The 19,524-nt window shown below is 39.4% G+C and overlaps 1 pseudogene; it reads left to right on the top strand.

Moving 5' to 3' along the window:
* The first annotated feature begins 17,922 nt into the window (after window positions 1–17,922).
* Window positions 17,923–19,524, top strand: part of LOC121844151 — a 40,206-nt pseudogene continuing 38,604 nt past the window's right edge.

The raw sequence follows: 19,524 nt of genomic DNA, 5'->3' as shown, positions 1-19,524 counted from the left end.
TACTAGCTAGGTATTAGTGTCTAGTGTCTAGTCAGTATGATACTAGCTAGGTATTAGTGTCTAGTGTCTAGTCAGTATGATACTAGCTAGGTATTAGTGTCTAGTGTCTAGTCAGTATGATGCTAGCTAGGTATTAGTGTCTAGTGTCTAGTCAGTATGATACTAGCTAGGTATTAGTGTCTAGTGTCTAGTCAGCATGATACTAGCTAGGTATTAGTGTCTAGTGTCTAGTGTCTAGTCAGTATGATACTAGCTAGGTATTAGTGTCTAGTGTCTAGTCAGTATGATACTAGCTAGGTATTAGTGTCTAGTGTCTAGTCAGTATGATACTAGCTAGGTATTAGTGTCTAGTCAGTCAGTGATACTAGCTAGGTATTAGTGTCTAGTGTCTAGTCAGTATGATACTAGCTAGGTATTAGTGTCTAGTGTCTAGTCAGTATGATACTAGTGTATAGTGTCTAGTCAGTATGATACTAGCTAGGTAGTCTAGTGTCTAGTCAGTATGATACTAGCTAGGTATTAGTGTCTAGTGTCTAGTGTCTAGTCAGTATGATACTAGCTAGGTATTAGTGTCTAGTGTCTAGTCAGTGATACTAGCTAGGTATTAGTGTCTAGTGTCTAGTGTCTAGTGTCTAGTCAGTATGATACTAGCTAGGTATTAGTGTCTAGTGTCTAGTGTCTAGTCAGTATGATACTAGCTAGGTATTAGTGTCTAGTGTCTAGTCAGTCATGATGCTAGCTAGGTAGTCTAGTGTCTAGTGTCTAGTCAGTGTGATACTAGCTAGGTATTAGTGTCTAGTGTCTAGTCAGTATGATACTAGCTAGGTATTAGTGTCTAGTGTCTAGTCAGTATGATACTAGCTAGGTATTAGTGTCTAGTGTCTAGTCAGTATGATGCTAGCTAGGTATTAGTGTCTAGTGTCTAGTCAGTATGATACTAGCTAGGTATTAGTGTCTAGTGTCTAGTCAGTATGATACTAGCTAGGTATTAGTGTCTAGTGTCTAGTCAGTATGATACTAGCTAGGTATTAGTGTCTAGTGTCTAGTGTCTAGTCAGTATGATACTAGCTAGGTATTAGTGTCTAGTGTCTAGTCAGTATGATACTAGCTAGGTATTAGTGTCTAGTGTCTAGTCTATGTATGATACTAGCTAGGTATTAGTGTCTAGTGTCTAGTCAGTATGATACTAGCTAGGTATTAGTGTCTAGTGTCTAGTCAGTATGATACTAGCTAGGTATTAGTGTCTAGTGTCTAGTGTCTAGTCAGTATGATACTAGCTAGGTATTAGTGTCTAGTGTCTAGTGTCTAGTCAGTATGATACTAGCTAGGTATTAGTGTCTAGTGTCTAGTCAGTATGATACTAGCTAGGTATTAGTGTCTAGTGTCTAGTGTCTAGTCAGTATGATACTAGCTAGGTATTAGTGTCTAGTGTCTAGTCAGTATGATACTAGCTAGGTATTAGTGTCTAGTGTCTAGTCAGTATGATACTAGCTAGGTATTAGTGTCTAGTGTCTAGTCAGTATGATACTAGCTAGGTATTAGTGTCTAGTGTCTAGTCAGTATGATGCTAGCTAGGTATTAGTGTCTAGTGTCTAGTCAGTATGATGCTAGCTAGGTATTAGTGTCTAGTGTCTAGTCAGTATGATACTAGCTAGGTATTAGTGTCTAGTGTCTAGTCAGTATGATACTAGCTAGGTATTAGTGTCTAGTGTCTAGTCATGTCTAGCTAGGTGATACTAGCTAGGTATAGTGTCTAGTGTCTAGTCAGTATGATACTAGCTAGGTATTAGTGTCTAGTGTCTAGTCAGTATGATACTAGCTAGGTATTAGTGTCTAGTGTCTAGTGTCTAGTCAGTATGATACTAGCTAGGTATTAGTGTCTAGTGTCTAGTGTCTAGTCAGTATGATACTAGCTAGGTATTAGTGTCTAGTGTCTAGTGTCTAGTCAGTATGATACCAGCTAGGTGTATTAGTGTCTAGTGTCTAGTGTCTAGTCAGTATGATACTAGCTAGGTATTAGTGTCTAGTGTCTATAGTTTAGTCAGTGTATGATACTAGCTAGGTATTAGTGTTCATAGTCAGTATGATACTATTAGGTATTAGTGTCTAGTGTCTAGTCAGTATGATACTAGCTAGGTATTAGTGTCTAGTGTCTAGTGTCTAGTCAGTATGATACTAGCTAGGTATTAGTGTCTAGTGTCTAGTCATGATACTAGCTAGGTATTAGTGTCTAGTGTCTAGTCAGTATGATACTAGCTAGGCTGGTGTCTAGTGTTCATGGTTCATTGTTCAGTCAGTATTAAGCTAGCTAGGTATTATGTCTAGTGTCTAGTCAGTATGATACTAGCTAGGTATTAGTGTCTAGTGTCTAGTGTCTAGTCAGTATGATACTAGCTAGTTATTAGTGTCTATTGTCAGTCAGTATTAAGCTAGCTAGGTATTAGTGTCTAGTGTCTAGTGTCTAGTCAGTATGATACTAGCTAGGTATTAGTGTCTAGTGTCTAGTCAGTATGATACTAGCTAGGTATTGTGTGTCTAGTGTCTAGTCAGTATGATGCTAGCTAGGTATTAGTGTCTAGTGTCTAGTCAGTGTGATTAGCTAGGTATTAGTGTCTATGTCTAGTGTCAGTCATGATGCTAGCTAGTAATAGTGTCTAGTGTCTAGTCAGGTATGATACTAGCTAGGTATTATGTCTAGTGTCTAGTCAGTCAGTATGATACTAGCTAGGTATTAGTGTCTAGTGTCTAGTGTCTAGTCAGTATGATACTCGCTAGGTATTAGTAGTGTCTAGTGTCTAGTCAGTATGAAGCTAGCTAGGTATTAGTGGCTAGTGTCTAGTCAGTATGATACTAGCTAGGTATTAGTGTCTAGTGTCTAGTCAGTATGATACTAGCTAGTATTAGTTAGTGTCTAGTCAGTATGATACTAGCTAGGTATTATGTCTAGTGTCTAGTGTCTAGTCAGTATGATACTAGCTAGGTATTAGTGTCTAGTGTCTAGTCAGTCATGATACTAGCTAGGTATTAGTGTCTAGTGTCTAGTCAGTATGATACTAGCTAGGTATTAGTGTCTAGTGTCTAGTCAGTATGATACTAGCTAGGTATTAGTTTAGTGTCTAGTCAGTATGATACTAGCTAGGTATTAGTTTCCTAGTCAGTATGATACTAGTCAGTATGATAGTGTCTAGGTATTAGTGTCTAGTGTCTAGTCAGTATGAAGCTCTAGGTTTAGTGTCTAGTGTCTAGGTATTACTAGTAGGTATTAGTGTCTAGTGTCTAGTCAGTATGATACTAGCTAGGTATTAGTGTCTAGTGTCTAGTGTCTAGTCAGTATGATACTAGCTAGGTATTAGTGTCTAGTGTCTAGTCAGTATGATACTAGCTAGGTATTAGTGTCTAGTGTCTAGTCAGTATGATACTAGCTAGGTATTAGTGTCTAGTGTCTAGTCAGTATGATACTAGCTAGGTATTATGTCTAGTGTCTAGTCAGTCTAGTCAGTGTGATACTAGCTAGGTATTATGTTCAGTCAGTATGATACTAGCTAGGTATTAGTGTCTAGTCAGTATGATGCTATTAGGTATTAGTGTCTAGTGTCTAGTCAGTATGATACTAGCTAGGTATTAGTGTCTAGTGTCTAGTGTCTAGTCAGTAGGATACTAGCTAGTGTATAGTGTCTAGTGTCTAGTCAGTATGAAGCTAGCTAGGTATTAGTGTCTAGTGTCTAGTCAGTATGAAGCTAGCTAGGTATTAGTGTCTAGTGTCAGTATGCTACAGCTAGGAAAGCTAGTCAGGCATTAGCTAGGTATTAGTGTCTAGTCAGTATGATACTAGCTAGGTATTAGTGTCTAGTCAGTATGATACTAGCTAGGTATTAGTGTCTAGTCAGTATGATACTAGTCAGGTATTATTAGTGTCTAGTCAGTATGATACTAGTAGGTCTAGTGTCTAGTCAGTATGATACTAGCCAGGGTATTAGTGTCTAGTGCTCCAGTGTCTAGTGTCTAGTCAGTCAGTATTATACTAGCTTGGTACTAGTGTCTAGTGTCTAGTCAGTATGATGCTAGCTAGGTACTAGTGTCTAGTGTCTAGTCAGTATGATGCTAGCTAGGTATTAGTGTCTAGTCAGTATGATACTAGCTAGGTACTAGTGTCTAGTGTCTAGTCAGTATGATGCTAGGGCTAGGTATTAGTTTCTAGTGTCTAGTCAGTATGATACTAGCTAGGTATTAGTGTCTAGTGTCTAGTCAGTATGAACTAGCTAGGTATTAGTGTCTAGTGTCTAGTCGTATGATACTAGCTAGGTATTAGTGTCTAGTGTCTAGTCAGTATGATACTAGCTAGGTATTATGTCTAGTGTCTAGTGTCTAGTCAGTGTGATACTAGCTAGGTATTAGTGTCTAGTGTCTAGTCAAAGATGCTAGCTAGGTATTAGTTTCTAGTGTCTAGTGTCTAGTATGATACTAGCTAGGTATTAGTGTCTAGTGTCTAGTGTCTAGTCAGTATGAAGCTAGCTAGGTATTAGTGTTCAGTGTCTAGTCAGCATGGATACTAGCTTAGGTATTCTAGTGTCTAGTGTCTAGTGTCTAGTCAGTATGATACTAGCTAGGTATTAGTGTCTAGTGTCTAGTGTCAGTATGATACTAGCTAGGTATTAGTGTCTAGTGTCAGTATGATGCTAGCTAGGTATTAGTGTCTAGTGTTCAGTCAGTATGAAGCTAGCTAGGTATTAGTGTCTAGTGTCTAGTGTCTAGTCAGTGATGCTAGTTGTGGTAATAGTGTCTGAGGTCTTAGTGTACTAGCTAGGTATTATGTGTCTAGTCAGTATGATACTAGCTAGGTATTAGTGTCTAGTGTCTAGTGTCTAGTCAGTATGAGTACTAGCTAGGTATTAGTGTCTAGTGTCTAGTGTCTAGTCAGTATGATACTAGCTAGGTATTAGTGTCTAGTGTCTAGTGTATGATACTAGTGTCTAGGTATTTAGTGCTCCAGGTATTAGTGTCTAGTCAGTATGATACTAGCTAGGTATTAGTGTCTAGTGTCTAGTCAGTATGAACTAGCTAGGTATTAGTGTTAGTGTCTAGTCAGTATGATAATAGTCAGTATGATACTAGCTAGTCAGTATTAGTGTCTTAGTGTCTAGTGTCTAGTCAGTATGATACTAGCTAGGTATTAGTGTCTAGTGTCTAGTGCTCTAGTCAGTGTCTATGATAAGCTAGCTAGGTATTAGTGTCTAGTCAAACCATGATACTAGCTAGGTATTAGTGTCTAGTGTCTGTCAGTATGATACTAGCTAGGTATTAGTGTCTAGTGTCTAGTCAGCATGAGATACTAGCTAGGTATTATGTCTAGTGTCTAGTGTCTAGTCAGTATGAAGCTAGCTAGGTATTAGTGTCTAGTCAGTAGTGATACTAGCTAGGTATTAGTGTCTAGTGTCTAGTCAGTATGAAGCTAGCTAGGTATTAGTGTCTAGTGTCTAGTCAGTATATGTTGCTAGTATTAGTGTCTAGTGTCTAGTGTCTAGTCAGTATGATACTAGCTAGGTATTAGTGTCTAGTGTCTAGTCAGTATGATACTAGCTAGGTATTAGTGTCTAGTGTCTAGTGTCAGGTCAGTATGAAGCTAGCTAGGTATTAGTGTCTTGCTCAGTGTCTAGTGTCTAGTCAGTATGAAGCTAGCTAGGTATTAGTGTCTAGTGTCTAGTCAGTATGATACTAGCTAGGTATTAGTGTCTAGTGTCTAGTTTGGTATGATACTAGCTAGGTATTAGTGTCTAGTGTCTAGTCAGTATGATAGTGAGCTAGGTATTAGTGTCTAGTGTCTAGTCAGCATGAAGCTACTAGGTATTAGTGTAGTGTAGTCAGTATGATACTAGCTAGGTATTAGTGTCTAGTCAGTATGATACTATCTAGGTATTATGTCTAGTGTCTAGTGTCTAGTCAGTATGATTACAGCTGGTATAGTGTCTAGCTAGGACATTAGTGTCTAGTGTCTAGTGCCTAGTCAGTATGATACTAGCTAGTATTAGTGTCTAGTGTCTAGTGTCTAGTCAGTATGATACCAGCTAGGTATAAGTGTCTAGTGTCAGTATGATACTAGCTAGGTATTATGTCTAGTGTCTAGTCTAGTCAGTATGAGATGCTAGCTAGGTATTAGTGTCTCAGTGTCTAGTGTCTAGTCAGTATGATACTAGCCAGGTATTAGTGTTCAGTGTCTAGTGTCTAGTCAGTATGATACTAGCTAGGTATTAGTGTCTAGTGTCTAGTCAGTGTGATACTAGCTAGGTATTAGTACCTAGTGTCTAGTCAGTATGATACTAGCTAGGTATTAGTGTCTAGTGTCTAGTCAAAATGATACTAGCTAGGTATTAGTGTCTAGTGTCTAGTCAGTATGATACTAGCTAGGTATTAGTGTCTAGTGTCTAGTGTCTAGTCAGTATGATACTAGCTAGGTATTAGTGTCTAGTGTCTAGTCAGTATGATACTAGCTAGGTATTAGTGTCTAGTGTCTAGTGTCTAGTCAGTATGATACTAGCTAGGTATTAGTGTCTAGTGTCTAGTCAGTATGATACTAGCTAGGTATTAGTGTCTAGTGTCTAGTCTAGTCAGTGATACTAGCTAGGTATTAGTGTCTGTCTAGTGTCTAGTCAGTATGATACTAGCTAGGTATTATGTCTAGTCAGTCATGATACTAGCTAGGTATTAGTGTCTAGTGTCTAGTGTCTAGTCAGTATGATACTAGCTAGGTATTAGTGTCTAGTGTCTAGTCAGTATGATACTAGCTAGGTATTAGTGTCTAGTGTCTAGTCTAGTCAGTATGATACTAGCTAGGTATTAGTGTCTAGTGTCTAGTCAGTATGATACTAGCTAGGTATTAGTGTCTAGTGTCTAGTCAGTATGATACTAGCTAGGTATTAGTGTCTAGTGTCTAGTCAGTATGATACCAGCTAGGTATTAGTGTCTAGTGTCTAGTCAGTATGATACTAGCTAGGTATTAGTGTCTAGTGTCTAGTCAGTATGATACTACTAGGCTGGGTATTGTGTCTAGTGTCTAGTCAGTGATACTAGCTAGGTATTAGTGTCTAGTCAAGTGTCTAGTCAGTCATGATACTAGCTAGGTATTAGTGTCTAGTGTCTAGTCAGTATGATACTAGCTAGGTATTAGTGTCTAGTGTCTAGTGTCTTAGTGTCTAGTGTCTAGTCAGTATGATACTAGCTAGGTATTAGTGTCTAGTGTCTAGTCAGTATGATACTAGCTAGGTATTAGTGTCTAGTGTCTAGTCGGTATGATACTAGCTAGGTATTAGTGTCTAGTGTCTAGTGTCTAGTGTCTAGCTAGTATTAAGTCTAGTATTAGTGTCTAGTCAGTATGATACTAGCTAGGTATTAGTGTCTAGTGTCTAGTGTCTAGTCTAGCTAGTATAAGCTAGTGCTAGTCATTAGTGTACTAGCTAGGTAGTGTCTAGTGTCTAGTCAGTATGATACTAGCTAGGTATTAGTGTCTAGTGTCTAGTCTAGTGTGCTAGCTAGGTATTGATACTAGCTAGGTATTAGTGTCTAGTGTCTAGTGTCTAGTGTCTAGTCAGTATGATACTAGCTAGGTATTAGTGTCTAGTGTCTAGTGTCTAGTCAGTATGATACTAGCTAGGTATTAGTGTCTAGTGTCTAGTCAGTATGATACTAGCTAGGTATTAGTGTCTAGTGTCTAGTCAGTATGATACTAGCTAGGTATTAGTGTCAGTGTCTAGTCAGTATGATACTAGCTAGGTATTAGTGTCTATGTCTAGTGTCTAGTCAGTATGATACTAGCTAGGTGTCTAGTGTCTAGTGTCTAGTCAGTATGATACTAGCTAGGTATTAGTGTCTAGTGTCTAGTGTCTAGTATGATACTAGCTAGGTATTAGTGTCTAGTGTCTAGTCAGTATGATACTAGCTAGGTATTAGTGTCTAGTGTCTAGTGTCTAGTCAGGTATGATACTAGCTAGGTATTAGTGTCTAGTGTCTAGTCAGTATGATACTAGCTAGGTATTAGTGTGTCTAGTGTCTAGTCAGTATGATACTAGCTAGGTATTAGTGTCTAGTGTCTAGTCAGTATGATACTAGCTGGGTATTAGTGTCTAGTGTCTAGTGTCTAGTCAGTATGATACTGAGCTAGGTATTAGTGTCTAGTGTCTAGTCAGTATGATACTAGCTAGGTATTAGTGTCTAGTGTCTAGTCAGTATGATACTAGCTAGGTATTAGTGTCTAGTGTCTAGTGGCTTAGTGTCTAGTGTCTAGTCAGTATGATAGCTAGGTATTAGTGTCTAGTGTCTAGTCAGTATGATACTAGCTAGGTATTAGTGTCTAGTGTCTAGTGTCTAGTGTCTAGTCAGTATGATACTAGCTAGGTATTAGTGTCTAGTGTCTAGTGTCTAGTGTCTAGTCAGTATGATACTAGCTAGTATTAGTGTCTAGTGTCTAGTCAGTATGAAGCTAGCTAGGTATTAGTGTCTAGTGTCTAGTCAGTCTAGTCAGTATGATACTAGCTAGGTATTAGTGTATGATGCTAGCTGGGTATTAGTGTCTAGTCAGTATGTACTAGCTAGGTATTAGTGTCAGTGTCTAGTCAGTATGATAGCTAGCTGGTATTAGTGTCTAGTGTCTAGTGTCAGTCAGTATGATACTAGCTAGGTATTAGTGTCTAGTGTCTAGTGTCAGTCAGTGATACTAGCTAGGTATTAGTGTCTAGTGTCTAGTGTCTCAGTCAGTATGATACTAGGCTAGGTATTAGTGTCTAGTGTCTAGTCAGTATGATACTAGCTAGGTATTAGTGTCTAGTGTCTAGTCAGTGTGATACTAGCTAGGTATTAGTGTCTAGTGTCTAGTCAGTATGATACTAGCTAGGTATTAGTGTCTAGTGTCTAGTGTCTAGTCAGTATGATACTAGCTAGGTATTAGTGTCAGTGTCTAGTCAGTGTGATACTGGCTAGGTATTAGTGTCTAGTGTCTAGTCAGTATGATACTAGCTAGGTATTAGTGTCTAGTGTCTAGTGTCTAGTCATGATACTAGCTAGGTATTAGTGTCTAGTGTCTAGTGTCTAGTGTCTGGTCATATGATACTAGCTAGGTATTAGTGTCTAGTGTCTAGTCAGTATGATACTAGCTAGGTATTAGTGTCTAGTGTCTAGTCAGTATGATACTAGCTAGGTATTAGTGTCTAGTGTCTAGTCAGTGTGATACCTGGCTAGGTATTAGTGTCTAGTGTCTAGTGTCTAGTCAGTATGATACTAGCTAGGTATTAGTGTCTAGTGTCTAGTCAAAATGATACTAGCTAGGTATTAGTGTCTAGTGTCTAGTCAGTATGATGCTAGCTAGGTATTAGTGTCTAGTGTCTAGTCAGTATGATACTAGCTAGGTATTAGTGTCTAGTGTCTAGTCGGTATGATGCTGGCTAGTGTGTCTAGTCAGTATGATACTAGCTAGGTATTAGTGTCTAGTGTCTAGTGTCTAGTCAGTATGATACTAGCTAGGTATTAGTGTCTAGTGTCTAGTCAGTATGATACTAGCTAGGTATTAGTGTCTAGTGTCTAGTCAGTATGATACTAGCTAGGTATTAGTGTCTAGTGTCTAGTCAGTATGATGCTAGCTAGGTATTAGTGTCTAGTGTCTAGTGTCTAGTCAGTATGATACTGGCTAGGTATTAGTGTCTAGTGTCTAGTGTCTAGTGATACTAGCTAGGTATTAGTGTCTAGTGTCTAGTCAGTATGATATTAGCTGGTATTAGTGTCTAGTCAGTATGATACTAGCTGGTATTAGTGTCTAGTGTCTAGTGTCTAGTCAGTATGATACTAGCTAGGTATTAGTGTCTAGTGTCTAGTCAGTGTGATACTAGCTAGGTATTAGTGTCTAGTGTCTAGTCAGTATGATACTAGCTAGGTATTAGTATCTAGTGTCTAGTGTCTAGTCAGTATGATACTAGCTAGGTATTAGTGTCTAGTGTCTAGTGTCTAGTCAGTATGATACTAGCTAGGTATTAGTGTCTAGTGTCTAGTGTCTAGTCAGTGATACTAGCTAGGTATTAGTGTCTAGTGTCTAGTCAGTATGATACTAGCTAGGTATTAGTGTCTAGTGTCTAGTGTCTAGTCAGTATGATACTAGCTAGGTATTAGTGTCTAGTGTCTAGTCAGTATGATACTAGCTAGGTATTAGTGTCTAGTGTCTAGTGTCAGTATGTGAAGCTAGCTAGGTATTAGTGTCTAGTGTCTAGTCAGTATGAGCTGGCTAGGTATTAGTGTCTAGTGTCTAGTCTAGTCAGTATGAGCTAGCTAGGTATTAGTGTCTAGTGTCTAGTCAGTATGATACTAGCTAGGTATTAGTGTCTAGTGTCTAGTGTCTAGTCAGTATGATACTAGCTAGGTATTAGTGTCTAGTGTCTAGTCTAGTATTATACTAGCTAGTATTAGTGTCTAGTGTCTAGTCAGTATGATACTAGCTAGGTATTAGTGTCTAGTGTCTAGTGTCTAGTCAGTATGATACTAGCTAGGTATTAGTGTCTAGTGTCTAGTCAGTGATACTAGCTAGGTATTAGTGTCTAGTGTCTAGTCAGTATGATACTAGCTAGGTATTAGTGTCTAGTGTCTAGTCAGTATGATACTAGCTAGGTATTAGTGTCTAGTGTCTAGTGTCTAGTCAGTATGATACTAGCTAGGTATTAGTGTCTAGTGTCTAGTGTCTAGTCAGTCAGTGATACTAGCTAGGTATTAGTGTCTAGTGTCTAGTCAGTATGATACTAGCTAGGTATTAGTGTCTAGTGTCTAGTGTCTAGTCAGTATGATACTAGCTAGGTATTAGTGTCTAGTGTCTAGTCAGTATGATACTAGCTAGGTATTAGTGTCTAGTGTCTAGTCAGTCAGTGATACTAGCTAGGTATTAGTGTCTAGTGTCTAGTCAGTATGATACTAGCTAGGTATTAGTGTCTATGTCTAGTCAGTATGATACTAGCTAGGTATTAGTGTCTAGTGTCTAGTGTCTAGTCAGATGATACTAGCTAGGTATTAGTGTCTAGTGTCTAGTGTCTAGTCAGTATGATACTAGCTAGGTATTAGTGTCTAGTGTCTAGTCAGTATGATACTAGCTAGGTATTAGTGTCTAGTGTCTAGTGTCTAGTCAGTATGATACTAGCTAGGTATTAGTGTCTAGTGTCTAGTGTCTAGTCTAGTATGATACTAGCTAGGTATTAGTGTCTAGTGTCTAGTCAGTATGATACTAGCTAGTATTAGTGTCTAGTGTCTAGTCAGTATGATACTAGCTAGGTATTAGTGTCTAGTGTCTAGTCAGTATGATACTAGCTAGGTATTAGTGTCTAGTGTCTAGTCAGTATGATACTAGCTAGGTATTAGTGTCTAGTGTCTAGTCAGTATGATACTAGCTAGGTATTAGTGTCTAGTGTCTAGTGTCTAGTATGATAATGCTAGCTAGGTATTAGTGTCTAGTGTCTAGTCAGTATGATACTAGCTAGGTATTAGTGTCTAGTGTCTAGTCAGTATGATACTAGCTAGGTATTAGTGTCTAGTGTCTAGTCAGTATGATACTAGCTAGGTATTAGTGTCTAGTGTCTAGTCAGTATGATACTAGCTAGGTATTAGTGTCTAGTGTCTAGTGTCTAGTCAGTATGATACTAGCTAGGTATTAGTGTCTAGTGTCTAGTCAGTATGATACTGGCTAGGTATTAGTGTCTAGTGTCTAGTCAGTATGATACTAGCTGTATTAGTGTCTAGTGTCTAGTCAGTATGATATGCTAGCTAGGTATTAGTGTCTAGTGTCTAGTCAGTATGATACTAGCTAGGTATTAGTGTCTAGTGTCTAGTCAGTATGATACTAGCTAGGTATTAGTGTCTAGTGTCTAGTCAGTATGATGCTAGCTAGGTATTAGTGTCTAGTGTCTAGTCAGTATGATACTAGCTGGGTATTAGTGTCTAGTGTCTAGTCGGTATGATGACTAGCTAGGTATTAGTGTCTAGTGTCTAGTCAGTATGATACTAGCTAGGTATTAGTGTCTAGTGTCTAGTCAGTATGATACTAGCTAGTATTAGTGTCTAGTGTCTAGTCAGTATGATACTAGCTAGGTATTAGTGTCTAGTCAGTGTCTAGTCAGTATGATACTAGTGGTATTAGTGTCTAGTGTCTAGTCAGTATGATACTAGCTAGGTATTAGTGTCTAGTGTCTAGTCAGTATGATACTAGCTAGGTATTAGTGTCTAGTGTCTAGTCAGTATGATACTAGCTAGGTATTGTATTAGTGTCTAGTGTCTAGTCAGTATGATACTAGCTAGGTATTAGTGTCTAGTGTCTAGTCAGTATGATACTAGGCTAGTATTAGTGTCTAGTGTCTAGTCAGTATGATCTGGTATTAGTGTCTGGTGTCTAGTCAGTATGATACTAGCTAGGTATTAGTGTCTAGTGTCTAGTGTCTAGTCAGTATGATACTAGCTAGGTATTAGTGTCTAGTGTCTAGTCAGTATGATACTAGCTAGGTATTAGTGTCTAGTGTCTAGTGTCTAGTTTAGTGATACTAGCTAGGTATTAGTGTCTAGTGTCTAGTCAGTATGATACTAGCTAGGTATTAGTGTCTAGTGTCTAGTCAGTATGATACTAGCTAGGTATTAGTGTCTAGTGTCTAGTCAGTATGATACTAGCTAGGTATTAGTGTCTAGTGTCTAGTCAGTATGATACTGGCTAGGTATTAGTGTCTAGTGTCTAGTCATATGATACTAGCTAGGTATTAGTGTCTAGTGTCTAGTGTCAGTGTGATACTAGCTAGGTATTAGTGTCTAGTGTCTAGTCAGTATGATACTAGCTAGGTATTAGTGTCTAGTGTCTAGTCAGTATGATACTAGCTAGGTATTAGTGTCTAGTGTCTAGTCAGTATGATACTAGCTAGGTATTAGTGTCTAGTGTCTAGTCAGTATGATGCTAGCTAGGTATTAGTGTCTAGTGTCTAGTCTAGTATATGACTAGCTAGCTAGGTATTAGTGTCTAGTGTCTAGTCATATGATACTAGCTAGGTATTAGTGTCTAGTGTCTAGTCAGTATGATACTAGCTAGGTATTAGTGTCTAGTGTCTAGTCAGTATGATACTAGCTAGGTATTAGTGTCTAGTGTCTAGTCAGTATGATACTAGCTAGGTATTAGTGTCTAGTGTCTAGTCAGTCAGTGATACTGGCTAGGTATTAGTGTCTAGTGTCTAGTCAGTCGGTATGATACTAGCTAGGTATTAGTGTCTGTAGTGTCTAGTCAGTATGATACTAGCTAGGTATTAGTGTCTAGTGTCTAGTGTCTAGTCAGTATGATACTAGCTAGGTATTAGTGTCTAGTGTCTAGTCAGTGTGATACTAGCTAGGTATTAGTGTCTAGTGTCTAGTCAGTATGATACTAGCTAGGTATTAGTGTCTAGTGTCTAGTCAGTATGATACTGGCTAGGTATTAGTGTCTAGTGTGGTCAGTATGATACTAGCTAGGTATTAGTGTCTAGTGTCTAGTCAGTATGATACTAGCTAGGTATTAGTGTCTAGTGTCTAGTCAGTATGATACTAGCTAGGTATTAGTGTCTAGTGTCTAGTCAGTATGATACTAGCTAGGTATTAGTGTCTAGTGTCTAGTGTCTAGTCAGTATGATACTAGCTAGGTATTAGTGTCTAGTGTCTAGTGTCAGTATGATACTAGCTAGGTATTATGTCTAGTGTCTTAGTGTCTAGTGTCTAGTCAGTATGATACTAGCTAGGTATTAGTGTCTAGTGTCTAGTGTCAGTATGATACTAGCTAGGTATTAGTGTCTAGTGTCTAGTCAGTATGATACTAGCTAGGTATTAGTGTCTAGTGTCTAGTCAGTATGATACTAGCTAGGTATTAGTGTCTAGTGTCTAGTCTAGTATGATACTAGCTAGGTATTAGTGTCTAGTGTCTAGTCAGTATGATACTAGCTAGGTATTAGTGTCTAGTGTCTAGTCAGTGTGATACTAGCTAGGTATTAGTGTCTAGTGTCTAGTCAGTATGATACTAGCTAGGTATTAGTGTCTAGTGTCTAGTGTCTAGTCAGTATGATACTAGCTAGGTATTAGTGTCTAGTGTCTAGTCAGTATGATGCTAGCTAGGTATTAGTGTCTAGTGTCTAGTCAGTATGATACTAGCTAGGTATTAGTGTCTAGTGTCTAGTCAGTATGATACTAGCTAGGTATTAGTGTCTAGTGTCTAGTCAGTATGATACTAGCTGGTATTAGTGTCTAGTGTCTAGTGTCTAGTCAGTATGATACTAGCTAGGTATTAGTGTCTAGTGTCTAGTCAGTATGATACTAGCTAGGTATTAGTGTCTAGTGTCTAGTCAGTATTCAATGATACTAGCTAGGTATTAGTGTCTAGTGTCTAGTCAGTATGATACTAGCTAGGTATTAGTGTCTAGTGTCTAGTCAGTATGATACTAGCTAGGTATTAGTGTCTAGTGTCTAGTCAGTATGATGCTAGCTAGGTATTAGTGTCTAGTGTGTCTAGTCAGTATGATACTAGCTAGGTATTAGTGTCTAGTCAGTATGATACTAGCTAGGTATTAGTGTCTAGTCAGTATGATACTAGCTAGGTATTAGTGTCTAGTGTCTAGTCAGTATGAAGCTAGCTAGGTATTAGTGTCTAGTGTCTAGTCAGTATGATACTAGCTAGGTATTAGTGTCTAGTGTCTAGTCAGTATGATACTAGCTAGGTATTAGTGTCTAGTGTCTAGTCAGTATGATACTAGCTAGGTATTAGTGTCTAGTCAGTATGATACTAGCTAGGTATTAGTGTCTAGTGTCTAGTCAGTATGATACTAGCTAGGTATTAGTGTCTAGTGTCTAGTGTCTAGTGTCTAGTGATACTAGCTAGGTATTAGTGTCTAGTGTCTAGTGTCTAGTGTCTGGTCAGTATGATACTAGCTAGGTATTAGTGTCTAGTGTCTAGTGTCTAGTCAGTATGATACTAGCTAGGTATTAGTGTCTAGTGTCTAGTGTCTAGTCAGTATGATACTAGCTAGGTATTAGTGTCTAGTGTCTAGTCAGTATGATACTAGCTAGGTATTAGTGTCTAGTGTCTAGTGTCTAGTCAGTATGATACTAGCTAGGTATTAGTGTCTAGTGTCTAGTCAGTATGATACTAGCTAGGTATTGGTGTCTGTCTAGTGTCTAGTCAGTATGATACTAGCTAGGTATTAGTGTCTAGTGTCTAGTCAGTATGATACTAGCTAGGTATTAGTGTCTAGTGTCTAGTGTCTAGTCAGTATGATACTAGCTAGGTATTAGTGTCTAGTGTCTAGTCAGTATGATACTAGCTAGGTATTAGTGTCTAGTGTCTAGTGTCTAGTCAGTATGATACTAGCTAGGTATTAGTGTCTAGTGTCTAGTGTCTAGTCAGTATGATACTAGCTAGGTATTAGTGTCTAGTGTCTAGTGTCTAGTGTCTAGTCAGTATGATACTAGCTAGGTATTAGTGTCTAGTGTCTAGTCAGTATGATACTAGCTAGGTATTAGTGTCTAGTGTCTAGTGTCTAGTCAGTATGATACTAGCTAGGTATTAGTGTCTAGTGTCTAGTCAGTATGATACTAGCTAGGTATTAGTGTCTAGTGTCTAGTGTCTAGTCAGTATGATACTAGCTAGGTATTAGTGTCTAGTGTCTAGTGTCTAGTCAGTATGATACTAGCTAGGTATTAGTGTCTAGTGTCTAGTCAGTATGATACTAGCTAGGTATTAGTGTCTAGTGTCTAGTGTCAGTCAGTGATACTAGCTAGGTATTAGTGTCTAGTGTCTAGTCAGTATGATACTAGCTAGGTATTAGTGTCTAGTGTCTAGTGTCTAGTCAGTATGATACTAGCTAGGTATTAGTGTCTAGTGTCTAGTCAGTATGATACTAGCTAGGTATTAGTGTCTAGTGTCTAGTGTCTAGTCAGTATTATACTAGCTAGGTATTAGTGTCTAGTGTCTAGTGTCTAGTCAGTATGATACTAGCTAGGTATTAGTGTCTAGTGTCTAGTCAGTATGATACTAGCTAGGTATTAGTGTCTAGTGTCTAGTCAGTATGATACTAGCTAGGTATTAGTGTCTAGTGTCTAGTGTCTAGTATGATACTAGCTAGGTATTAGTGTCTAGTGTCTAGTCAGTATGATACTAGCTAGGTATTAGTGTCTAGTGTCTAGTGTCAGTCAGTATGATACTAGCTAGGTATTAGTGTCTAGTGTCTAGTGTCTATTGTCTAGTCAGTATGATACTAGCTAGGTATTAGTGTCTAGTGTCTAGTCAGTATGATACTAGCTAGGTATTAGTGTCTAGTGTCTAGTGTCTAGTAGTATGATACTAGCTAGGTATTAGTGTCTAGTGTCTAGTCAGTATGATACTAGCTAGGTATTAGTGTCTAGGTCTTAGTGTCTAGTGTCTAGTCAGTATGATGCTAGCTAGGTATTAGTGTCTAGTGTCTAGTGTCTAGTCAGTATGATGCTAGCTAGGTATTAGTGTCTAGTGTCTAGTCAGTATGATACTAGCTAGGTATTAGTGTCTAGTGTCTAGTCAGTATGATACTAGCTAGGTATTAGTGTCTAGTGTCTAGTGTCTAGTCAGTATGATACTAGCTAGGTATTAGTGTCTAGTGTCTAGTGTCTAGTCAGTATGATACTAGCTAGGTATTAGTGTCTAGTGTCTAGTGTCTAGTCAGTATGATACTAGCTAGGTATTAGTGTCTAGTGTCTAGTCAGTATGATACTAGCTAGGTATTAGTGTCTAGTGTCTAGTCAGTATGATACTAGCTAGCTAGGTATTAGTGTCTAGTCAGTATGATACTAGCTAGGTATTAGTGTCTAGTGTCTAGTCAGTATGATACTAGCTAGGTATTAGTGTCTAGTGTCTAGTCAGTATGATGCTAGCTAGGTATTAGTGTCTAGTGTCTAGTCAGTATGATACTAGGGGGTACTAGGTATTAGTGTCTAGTGTCTAGTCAGTATGATATGTGGAGGCTAGTGTCTAGTCAGGGGGATACTACAGGTACTAGAGTCAATGTGTGAGGCTATATACAGGGGTACCGGTACAGAGTCAATGTGGAGGCTATGATACAGGGGTACCGTGTACAGAGTCAATGTGGAGGCTATATACAGGGGGTACTAGGTACAGAGTCAATGTGGAGGCTATGATACAGGGGTACCGGTACAGAGTCAATGTGGAGGCTACATACAGTCTACAGAGTCAATGTGGAGGCTATACAGGGGTACCGTGTACAGAGTCAATGATGGAGGCTATATACAGTGGGTACCGGTACAGAGTCAAGCTGGAGGCTATATACAGGGGGTACTACAGAGTCAATGTGGAGGGGATACAGGGGTACTGGTACAGAGTCAATGTGGAGGCTATATACAGGGGGTATTAGTGTCAGAGTCAGTATGATACTAGGCTATATACAGGGTGTTATATTACAGAGTCAGTGGAGATGCTATATACAGGGGGTACCGTCTACAGAGTCAATGTGGAGGCTATATACAGGGGGTACCGGTACAGAGTCAATGTGGAGGCTATATACAGGGGTACCGGTACAGAGTCAATGTGGAGGCTATATACAGGGGGTACCGGTACAGAGTCAATGTGGAGACTATATACAGGGTGTTATGGTACAGAGTCAATGTGGAGGCTATATACAGGGGGTACCGGTACAGAGTCAATGTGGAGGCTATATACAGGGGGTACCGGTACAGAGTCAATGTGGAGGCTATATACAGGGGGTACCGGTACAGAGTCAATGTGTAGGCTATATACAGGGGGTACCGGTACAGAGTCAATGTGGAGGCTATATACAGGTTATTACGGTACAGAGTCAATGTGGAGACTATATACAGGGGGTACCGGTACAGAGTCAATATGGAGGCTAAATGCAGGGGGTACAGGTACAGAGTTCCTGTGTCAATTTGCGGGGGCACTGGTGTCGAGGTAATTGAGGTAATATGTCCATGTTTGTCTCAGATATCTGGAGTCATCAGGGCTGTCAGACAGAAGGGGACCTTCCTCCAGGATGGAAGAGGATTACAGACAAGGCTGATATCTACTACTGGCATATCCCTAGTGGAGCCACACAGTGGGAGAGACCAGCGCCCAGAGACCCTCTCACCAGACAGGAGGGCTCTAGCCTGGGGACACCACCTCAGCCTCTCCACCTCCAGACCACCAGGTAAACACCTAGAATGACATGTTTTTGTATTTTTAGGGGCGAAAGCGATAATATTTGGATCCCTGACGATGACATTTGATTAAATAGAGCCACGTATTTTCTATTTAATTGTAACAGTGAGATCTGAAGACTTCAAATCAAATCACATGTCATTGGTCACATGGTTAGCAGATGTTATTGGTCACATGGTTAGAAGATGTTATTGGTCACATGGTTAGCAGATGTTATTGATCACATGGTTAGCAGATGTTATTGATCACATGGTTAGCAGATGTTATTGGTCACATGGTTAGCAGATGTTATTGGTCACATGGTTAGCAGATGTTATTGGTCACATGGTTAGCAGATGTTATTGATCACATGGTTAGCAGATGTTAATGGTCACATGGTTAGCAGATGTTATTGATCACATGGTTAGCAGATGTTATTGGTCACATGGTTAGCAGATGTTATTGGTCACATGGTTAGCAGATGTTATTGATCACATGGTTAGCAGATGTTATTGGTCACATGGTTAGCAGATGTTATTGGTCACATGGTTAGCAGATGTTATTGGTCACATGGTTAGCAGATGTTATTGATCACATGGTTAGCAGATGTTAATGGTCACATGGTTAGCAGATGTTATTGATCACATGGTTAGCAGATGTTAATGGTCACATGGTTAGCAGATGTTATTGATCACATGGTTAGCAGATGTTATTGGTCACATGGTTAGCTATAAATATATGGATGAGTGATGGCCGAAACGGCATAGGCAAGATGCAGTAGATGGTATAGAGTACAGTATATACATATGAGATGAGTAATGTAGGGTATGTAAACATTATATTAAGTGGCAACGCTCCCAACCACTAGGCTACCCTGCCCCTCCCTATCTCTGACCACCATCCAGTCTCATCCTTCAGCTCTCCTCAACCCCTCCCATCTATCTCTGAACACCATCCAGTCCTTCAGCTCCCTCAACTCCTCCCATCTATCTCTGAACACCATCCAGTCCCATCCTTCAGCTCCCTCAACTCCTCCCATCTATCTCTGAACACCATCCAGTCCTTCAGCTCCATTCAACCCCTCCCATCTATCTCTGACCACCATCCAGTCTTTCAGCTCCCTCAACCCTCCCATCTATCTCTGAACACCATCCAGTCCTTCAGCTCCCCTCAACCCCTCCCATCTATCTCTGAACACCACCATCCCAGTCCTTCAGCTCCCCTCAACCCCTCCCATCTATCTCTGAACACCATCCAGTCCCATCCTTCAGCTCCCCTCAACCCCTCCCATCTATCTCTGAACACCATCCAGTCCCATCCTTCAGCTCCCCTCA

This window comes from Oncorhynchus tshawytscha, unplaced genomic scaffold, assembly GCF_018296145.1.
Source record: "Oncorhynchus tshawytscha isolate Ot180627B unplaced genomic scaffold, Otsh_v2.0 Un_contig_916_pilon_pilon, whole genome shotgun sequence".
Taxonomy (NCBI): Eukaryota; Metazoa; Chordata; class Actinopteri; order Salmoniformes; family Salmonidae; genus Oncorhynchus; species Oncorhynchus tshawytscha.
This window is presented reverse-complemented; position numbering and strand designations above follow the sequence as displayed.